The sequence below is a fragment of the Macrobrachium rosenbergii genome, chromosome 8 (genome assembly GCF_040412425.1).
Source record: "Macrobrachium rosenbergii isolate ZJJX-2024 chromosome 8, ASM4041242v1, whole genome shotgun sequence".
Classification (NCBI taxonomy): Eukaryota; Metazoa; Arthropoda; class Malacostraca; order Decapoda; family Palaemonidae; genus Macrobrachium; species Macrobrachium rosenbergii.
In genome coordinates this window covers 45073598-45083597 of record NC_089748.1, presented here as the reverse complement: position 1 = coordinate 45083597, position 10000 = coordinate 45073598, and the positions used below count along the sequence as shown (strand labels likewise).

Below are 10000 nucleotides of genomic sequence, written 5' to 3'. Positions count from 1 at the left end.
ACACACACACACACAAGTATAAGGTCAGTAGTAGAGAACAGATCAAGTTGTTCAGCTGAGTGAAGGGGATCATATTCTTTTAGACTTGTTGCAAAAGAGAGAGAGAGAGAGAGAGAGAGAGAGAGAGAGAGAGAGAGAGAGAGAGAGAGAGAGAGAGAGTGTTCCAAGGTGCTACCTACGCCATTAAAATGAATTGCTATAAACTATTCATAGGAATGCAAACGGAATTTTGCTGGGAACTACAAGTGTGGAATTCTCAAAAATTTTTCAGGATAATCAAAATTTTCTTTTTATTATTATTATTATTATTATTATTATTATTATTATTATTATTATTATTATTATTATTATTATTATTGTTTATTATTATTATTATTATTATTATTATTATTATTATTATTATTATTATTATTATTATTATTATTATACCATAGGTGGTTGCTATCATATGCCAGCACATAACCTACCCAACCTTTCTTCAAATGGAAGGCAAAAGTGTTGATACTGGTATTACCACTATCACTATTCACAGACATGGCAAAATTAACTCCCCCCATCCTCTCTCTCTCTCTCTCTCTCTCTCTCTCTCTCTCTCTCTCTCTCTCTCTCTCTCTCTCTCCCCTTTCTTTAGCTTTTCTTCAAAAGCGTTGATACCGTATTGTCACTATTATCATTCATAGACATGGCAAAATGAATCTCTCTCTCTCTCTCTCTCTCTCTCTCTCTCTCTCTCTCTCTCTCTCTCTTCTACCTGAAAAATGAAGCGTTGAAACCGTATTACCATTATTATTATTCACAGACAGCAAAATTATTTCTCTCTCTCTCCCTCTCCTTTTCTCTTCTCTAAGTAACATAATCCAGCAGGATGTTACACAGACAATACACACACACACACACACACACACACACACACATACACACACACACACACATACACTCACACACAGGATAACCCCCAAATTCAAATTTGGCCCACCACCGGAAAAGCCTTATCTGCCCGATTTCAACAAAACTGCGCACTCGAATGTAGAAGTTTCCCTCGAGTGAATAATGACCGAGGATTGTTCACTTATTATTCATCAGTTATGTAATTACTTTAGAATGTTGCTGAATTGAACTGAATATAGAGTTTAGGCCAAAGGCCAGGCACTGGGGCTTGTGAGGTCATTCAGTGCTGAAATGGAAACTGTGAGTAGAAGGGTTTGAAAGGCGTAACAGGAGGAAAACCTCGCAGTTGCACTAAGAAACAATTTTTAGGAGAGGGTGGAAAGCAAGATGGCAGAAAGGGAACATGAAAGGAGGCACAGTAAAAGAAACGAAAGGGGTTGCAGCTAGGGACCGAAGGCACGCCGCAAAGAACCTCAAGTAACGCCTACGGTTCACCCCTTGTTTGGAAGGTAGTTACCGTTAACGCGGCCTTAAAGACATTTGGAAATTAATGTTTCTTGCTACGTAGGCTCTCGCAAGCAAAGATGGCACTCGCCTAATAGGATTAATAAGTTGTATCTATCATGAATTATCAGCATTCATGATATCAATGGTTTCCGCTGTATGTATCGTGAATTATTATCATCATTCATGATAGCAATGGTGTCCACTGCCATCACGTACATTATTTGGCATAACTGATAACAATTTGACAGTTGGTTTCCACCACTGCTCCTTAGTTTGCGAACACCGTATAAATAAGCGAAGCTTTTTTTTTTATATTTATTTCTATCTAATCTTGAATTCTTCTTGATTCTCTGATTCCGTATTCAAATCTTGCTGCCGTTGTTTAAAAGAATCCATTTTTCATGCAGAGGTCGTCTGAACAACAGCTCGGTGTCCATAGCAAGACAATAGGATAAAAAGGAATTAAATCGGAATATAAAATTTAGGCCAAAGGCCAAGCGCTGGGACCCACGAGGTCATTCAGCGCTGAAAGAGAAATTGATATGAAAAGGATTGAAGGATGCAACAGGAGGAAAACCTCGCTCGCAGTTGCGCTATGAAAGAGAATATGAACGGAGGTACAGTAAAAGGAATGAAAGAAATTGCAGTTTGGGGCCGAAGGAACGCTGCAAAGGAGCTTAAGTAACGCCTGCAGTGCACCGCGTGAGGTGCACTGATGGCACTACTCCCCTACGAGGAATAGGCTGTAATAAAAAAAAAAAAGAAAATATAAATAAAATGACGGAACCAACTCTGAACAATAACGGCAGAAGTATAAGAGAAAAACACAATAAAAAAAAGGAAGCAAAAAACATGGGCAAGGCAAGGAAAGAAAACACCGCTGCAGATTTAAATGTGGGTCATCGTGCATGCATGCAAGAATTCCACATTCTCTCTCTCTCTCTCTCTCTCTCTCTCTCTCGGAGTCGAGTCATCGCGCCGACGGCCACTCTTGATCGACACTAGCGGCTGGCTGCTTGGAATCTTGGGAAGATTTTGCAACAGCCAATAAGTCGAGTATGGACGGCACACCAAAGGATCGATCACCACGTCGAGTGTGATGTCGAGAACGAGGCGATTCGACAATTCGTCGAAGGCAACAAACCTGTCGAGGCTACGTTGCGACACGTGGGGAACTTTAGAGTTGTAAGTCATTGGTGTTTATATACTCACTATTTTTATGCACAGAGATATATGTATACATATACATATGTATATATACTGCATATATATTATGCATATATACTGTATATTATATATATATATATAATATTTAACTATAAAATGTTTTTCTAGTAAAACAGGATTCCAACCAGTAAAGGTTGGCCATAAAAACTTGTCAGTTGAGGGAAACACTTGTTCCCGATACATAACATTGTAAAATATAACCTTCAGTGTTTTTTTATAAGCAACCTTTCATTATACATATATATATATATATATATATATATATATATATATATATATATATATATATATATATATAATTACTATGCTAATTTATAACATTTATAAGATATATATACAGTATATATATATATATATATATATATATATATATATATATATATATATATATATATATATATATATCACCTATCCTACTTTATAACACAAACACACACACAGAGAGAGAGAGAGAGAGAGAGAGAGAGAGAGAGAGAGAGAGAGAGAGAGAGAGAGAGATACATATGTATATATATTACCTATCCTAATTTATGAGAGAGAGAGAGATACATACAGTATGTGCATATAGCACCTATCCTAATTTATAACAGAGAGAGAGAGGCGGGGGGAGGGGGTCCAACCGCCCGAAAATAGCAACTTTCACTGAAAAACGACGAGATACTGTGGGAAATCAACGACTGCCGTGGAAATAATGAAGGTCACGTCCGTGGGAAATCCAGTTCATTTTTCACACTGAAAGTCAGATGTTATTTGCCGGTGATTACGAGCTCGTCACTGAGAGGCTTCGATATTTATGATGGGTACACGCACTCACACAGTGTGTGTATATATATATATATATATATATATATATATATATATATATATGTATATGTATAAAAATATATACAGTATATACTGTATATACATATATAATATATATATATATATATATATATATATATGTATATGTATAAAACATATACAGTATATACTGTATATACATAATATATATATATATATATATATATATATATATATATATATATATATATATATGCATGCTACTCATATCTGTAATCATTTTCATAACTTAGTCTCATGTGATGAAGTTATTCATGACCGAGGATACTCTTGAGGCCGGAAGTTCCCTTCCCTATTCAGGATAAATGTGCGTCACCCAGCTCGAGTTTTGTTCAAATTGCGTCAGCCTTAAAATCTAAAAATTAAACCTAATTTTCTTCGAATTTTTCTCGCCTATTCGAAATAAATCTTTTACAGCTTAATCAATCTCCAAACAGACTATTTTTTTCATGTATTTACAAATCACTAATAGTAAAAAAAATTCGGCTATGATGTATTAATGCCTTTCATATATAAAACATCGTAATTATGACCACACTTAATAAAAATATTGAACTGTTACTGATTTAGCAATCATCATAAAGAACAAATTATTACGGACATCAGTACGAAAGCTGATGCAAAATAGTGACAGGCAATAAATGATAAAATCCCAATAAGCAATTGGCGTAGCCAATCGTGTTTGCGCAAGTGCAAACTCTCCTCCAGCTTCGCCAATCAAAATGAAGGTCCCAAGACACGCCTCGAAGCTATTAGAGGCTGTTCATCTATTTTTCTACCCCAATTTAAGCACCTTTCGTCAATTGCAAATAATTGTAAAGCCTTTTAAATAGCTAAAGACTCTTTCTAACAAATTCTAGGCCACCTAAGCAAGGTGAATCTTTCCCGTCCGAGGTTATTCTAACTCATTTTCATCGATTCTGTTGAATTCTGTATCATTCTGAGAGACGGGAAGTTGGCACGATAGTGTTTTTCTTACTGTAATTTACAAGCAACGAGCTGTTTTTCTACTTTTTTTCCGCTTTGTTCGCAGTCAACGAGGACTTGTGATTGCCGGTCCCGTCTGCTCCCCCCACCCCCCCACACAGAAGTAACAAGCAAAAAATTTTAAAAATCTAAGGGCACATACCTCCGCCAACATCAAACCCTTATGATCACATATTTTTTAATGGCCATAAACGGTTACTTGTTAAAATTCAAACGAAATCTTACTGGTCGAGAGAATACAAACCCTCAAATAAATCTGAGCAAACATATATTAAATTTTTTTTAAACCAAAATCTACGGTAACGGTGCATACGATTTTGCGGTGTCTGGAACGTATGGGTGATCGTTTCTCCCCCAAACCAAAATGTCCCACCTCCCCAAAAGGTCATTCACATCTCTAATGAAATTTGATCACCTGTCGCCTGTCAAATATCCCTCCAGAAATCTGATCACTTGTCACATGTCATAGGATCCATCTCAGGTCAAATTTTTGTCAAAACCCACAAAAAAAAAAAAAACTTACTGTGCAATCCTGCAAAAAAAAATAGTCAACCAAACCGAACCAAACCAAACCAGGTTCTCGCCTCAATGGCAATTCTGAAGCGGGTATCGACACACACGAAAAGATTTCCACCAAACTTGCGCTAAGAAAAGGACTGAAAACAAAGAAGACTATTTTTAAACCTAGGCGAATACTTTATCATTCCTAAGAGACGTTCCGAGAGATATTTTAATGCGTGTGCGTGTCAATGTCAGCGACAGAAATCTCAATAACTCGGGCAAGAGGTGAATTCGTTATACTACACGAAGCTGAGCGCTCATAAAACAACCAAGAATTACGGTTGCAGCACTGAATCGGTTAACCATAACAGACATTCCATTTTTTGCCAGATAAAACAACAATAAAAAAAATTATAACTATATTTGTGGTGAACTTGCAAAATGTCAAATCAAAATTGGATTTGTTTTCAGCTATAAGATGATTCTATAAAATATTACTTAGATTATTATAGAAGCGTAGATATGAACTACCAGAACTGGGGTCTGTGAAATTAAAATAGACTATATATATATATATATATATATATATATATATATATATATATATATATATATATATATATATATATATATATATATATATATATATATATATATATATATATATATATATATATATATATATATATATATATATATATATATATATATATACGTGTGTGTTCAGTGTGTGTATACATATATATATGAATGTTAGTGTAAATTTTGTTATAAATGAAAATCGCTTTGCACATTATACAGACAAATATATGAATACATAATAGTAATAATATAAATTTTTTCAGTTATAAATAAACTCAAAACACATAAATATGGAGCACATACGGAAGAGTTTTTTTTTTTTACTGAAGAACTGTAAAATGGCATTCCTGAACTATTCCTAGGCCAATCATTAGGTCGCGTGCCTAGTTAAGGAAACATATTCTCTCTCTCTCTCTCTCTCTCTCTCTCTCTCTCTCTCTCTCTCTCTAACAAACATACACGCGCGCAAATTCTACTAACACTTTATGGGAATATTATATATAAATAAAAGAAACTCCACCTTTTCTAAGGTAGTGGCCATACACAAAGCGAAAATTTTGCACTCTTATTACCACGGCAGCCATACGGAAAACGAAAATTTTACACTTCCTTCTACTGCAGCCATACACAAAACGAAAATTTTACACTTTTCTTACCACAGCAACCAAACGGAAAACGAAAATTTTACGCTTTTCCTTCTACTGCAGCCATAGACAAAACGAAAATTTTACATTTGCCCTTCTACAGCAGCCATAACGAAAACGAAATTTTTACATTTTTCTTACCACAGCAACCATACGGAAAACGAAAATTTTACACTTTTCCTTCTACTGCAGCCATACACAAAACGAAAATTTTACACTTTTCCTTCTACAGTAGCCAGACCAACAACGAAAACCACCTTATCTAATTGGTTATCAGCGCACTCTCATCTTTACAAATGTCAACATTTTTACAAACCTCAAATAAAAAATAAAACTAACAGGAGGTCTTTCATAGTCGAAAACATGTTTATAACGAAAACCTTGTACTTGGCGATTTGCCGATATATCATTACTGACCTCAAGGTCCTTACTTACGTGCGGACTGACGCTGAAAGAGAATTGTGGGACAAATGTACATATCACATTTATTGGATTTATTAGATTTAGGGTTTGTGAATGTATGAATACAGACAGTTTATGCATACATAATAATCTATCTATCTATCTATATAATATATATATATATATATATATATATATATATAATATAAATTTATATAGCCTATATACACACACACACACACACACACACACACACACACACACACACACACACACACACACACACATATATATATATATATATATATATATATATATATATATATATATATATATATATATAATGTGTATGTTTTATCACTAACACTGATGACTAAACATTAACCCCAAGGCGTTATTTTTTATTCTAAGTTTACATTAACCCCAAATCGTTATTTTTTTATTCTAAATTAGTCTCCATACACAATACCGTTCTGCACCAACGTATGTGGGTTTTAGAATCGAGAAGACGAATTACCTACTAACCATGGTGACCGAACCACTGAAAAAAAAAAAAAAACTTCCCAGTCATGTCAAGTCAAGACAGTTTCAGCAAGACTAATTTCCTTGAAGACATCAATTTAGTACACGAGGTGTTTTTTTTTCTGTGGGGGAAGGGGGGGCTAAGTGACAAAAGCTCGACCTCACACACACTCTCCCCATAAATCGACCGAATAATAGAGCGGAAGATCAATGCAAAACCAATTCTACAGCGCAGTGGCAATCACGCAAAGCTCGGCCATTCTGGCGTGACGTCATGCGTACTGCTGCCTCCTGGGTGGTCAGTTAGGAACAGGAATAGGAATGGGAATATAAATAACGATCATCTGGGTGATAGATAGGATGCGAGAGTTTTGTCGAGGACTTTGATGAGTATCTGCGAGTTGTTATTTTTGATGTTCAGAAGATAAACTCTTGAGTGGTCGGTTAGGAATAGGAATAGGAATAGGAATAGGAAGGGGAATAGGAATAATGATCATCTGGTAGATGGAAAAGATGCGAGACTTTTGTCGTATACTTTGAAGAATATCTGTGAGTGATTATTTGATATTCAGAAGATGAATTCAAGCTTCCACAATTCTTTACTCGAGCTTTCATTAAATACCATTCTTCCGTTTGTATTGAGAGAGAGAGAGAGAGAGAGAGAGAGAGAGAGAGAGAGAGAGAGAGAGAGAGAGAGAGAGAGAGAGAGAGAGAATTTCATCTGGCACAACATTTGAAAAACAAAATGTTGAGCAATGACATTTCCTCAAGTACAATATCTAAAAAAAAAAAACTTGAGCAATGATAAATACAACCACAAAATGCCCGTTATGTTTGTCGTACAAAAGGCCATTACATTAATAGAGCAAAAGGAAAAAAGACAATTCTAAACACATGCATAAATAAAAATGTCATTGTCGTTCTCTACTATTTAGAAGAACAACAAAGACTCTGAAACAGAACTGACGAAAAGAAAAAAAAAAAAATGAACAACAGTCCTACCCCACAAATGACCTATTTTCCTCGCTTCGTGAATAATCAACCTCCCTCAACCCGAACCAACATACACCAACCTTCCCCGCTCCACCTCATTCCTCCTACCCCTCCCCCCCGTCCCCACAAACTCTTCCAACCCTTTACTAGCAACCAAGGCCATCTCGGCGTTACTATAAACACTCGCTCTTGTATTTACGGAAGAAAACACGGGGGAAAGGAACGACGATGATCTAGGGACCTGGAGATCGATGGAAAGGTGAGTGAGACGTCGAGTGTCAACCAACTTTTCTTGGTATTGTTTTATTTATTTTTTTTTTAGAATGTCAACCAACTTTTCCTGGTAATGGTTTTTTTTTTTTAATGTGAACCAACTTTTCATGGTATTGTTTTCTTTTTCTTTTTCTTTTTTTTAGAATGTCAACCAACTTTTCCTGGTAATGTTTTCTTTTTCTTTTTCTTTTTTTTAGAATGTCAACCAACTTTTCATGGTAATGTTTTTTCTTTTCTTTTTTTAGAATGTCAACCAACTTTTCCTGGTAATGTTTTCTTTTTCTTTTTTTTTAGAATGTCAACCAACTTTTCCTGGTATTGTTTTCTTTCTTTTTATTTTTCTTAATGTCAACCAACATTTCCTGGTAATGTTTTCTTTTCTTTTTATTTTTTAGAATATCAACCAACTTTTTCTGGTGATTTCTTTTTGTCAACCAACTTTTCTGGTAATGTTTTCTTTTCCTTTTTTTAGAATGTCAACCAACTTTTCTGGTAATGTTTTCTTTTCCTTTTTTTAGAATGTCAACCAACTTTTCCTGGTAATGCTTTCTTTTTTTTTTTAGTGTCAACCAACATTTCCTGGTAATGTTTCTTCCTTATTTTTAGAATGTCAACCAACTTTTCCTGGTAATGTTTCTTCCTTACTTTTAGGGTGTCAACCAACTTTTCTCGGTAACATTTTCTTTCTTTTTTTTTAGAATGTCAACCAAGTTTTCATGGTAATGTTTTCTCTCTTTTTTCTTTTAGTTTAGGTTTAGTGGTGGTTGGTTCAGTTATTTAGTGAATTGGTTTATTTAGGTGTGTTTTGGACAATGGCTTATATATATATATATATATATATATATATATATATATATATATATATATATATATATATATACATATAAATACTGTATATATCACTATACCTCAGTATAACTGACACCCAGAGGATTTATAATTGATAAGTGCTCCTATCCTGGCTGAAGCAGAAACACGTATCAGTTTTAATTCCCACTGGGTGTAAGGCATAGTGAATTCCATACCAAAGATATTTGTGCCTTAATATTCCTGAATATACAAAAGTCACCCATGTGGAAGTGACAAAAATTTATATATATATATATATATATATATATATATATATATATATATATATATATATATATATATATATATAGTATATATACAGTATATATACTGTATATATTATATATATGTATACATATGTACAAACACAAATATATATACATATACATACTGTATACATACATACATACATACACCCTCACGTCATCCGTACCTGACTGAAACACGCATCAATGGGAAGTTGCTTTAACAATTAAACACTTCATTCACTTCCTCAGTTTTGGGACGCGCCCAGAGGAACACAAAAGGCCCAGTCACTGCTGTTATCAACTGTTCCCAAAAATCTAAATCACACGAGGTTCGAACTCCAGAGCAAGAATGAACTCCACGTCTACGTAACCCTTTCGTAAACCTGTTAACATTTTAAACCCTTTATTCCTTTTGTTTACATCGAATAAAGGGTTGTGTGTTCTTTTACGGATTAAAAAAATTTTTTTTTTCTAACGTCAAAGTGAAAGCCGCTAATTTTTTAGCTTTTAGTCCTTTTTTATTTACATCGAATA

The 10000-nt window shown here is 34.4% G+C and overlaps 1 protein-coding gene across 2 annotated transcripts in view; it reads right to left on the bottom strand.

Moving 5' to 3' along the window:
- LOC136840773 (cyclic AMP response element-binding protein A-like) overlaps positions 1-10000 on the bottom strand; it is a 223435-nt gene that overhangs the window by 173343 nt on the left and 40092 nt on the right. The gene's annotated exons all lie outside the window — the stretch shown is intronic.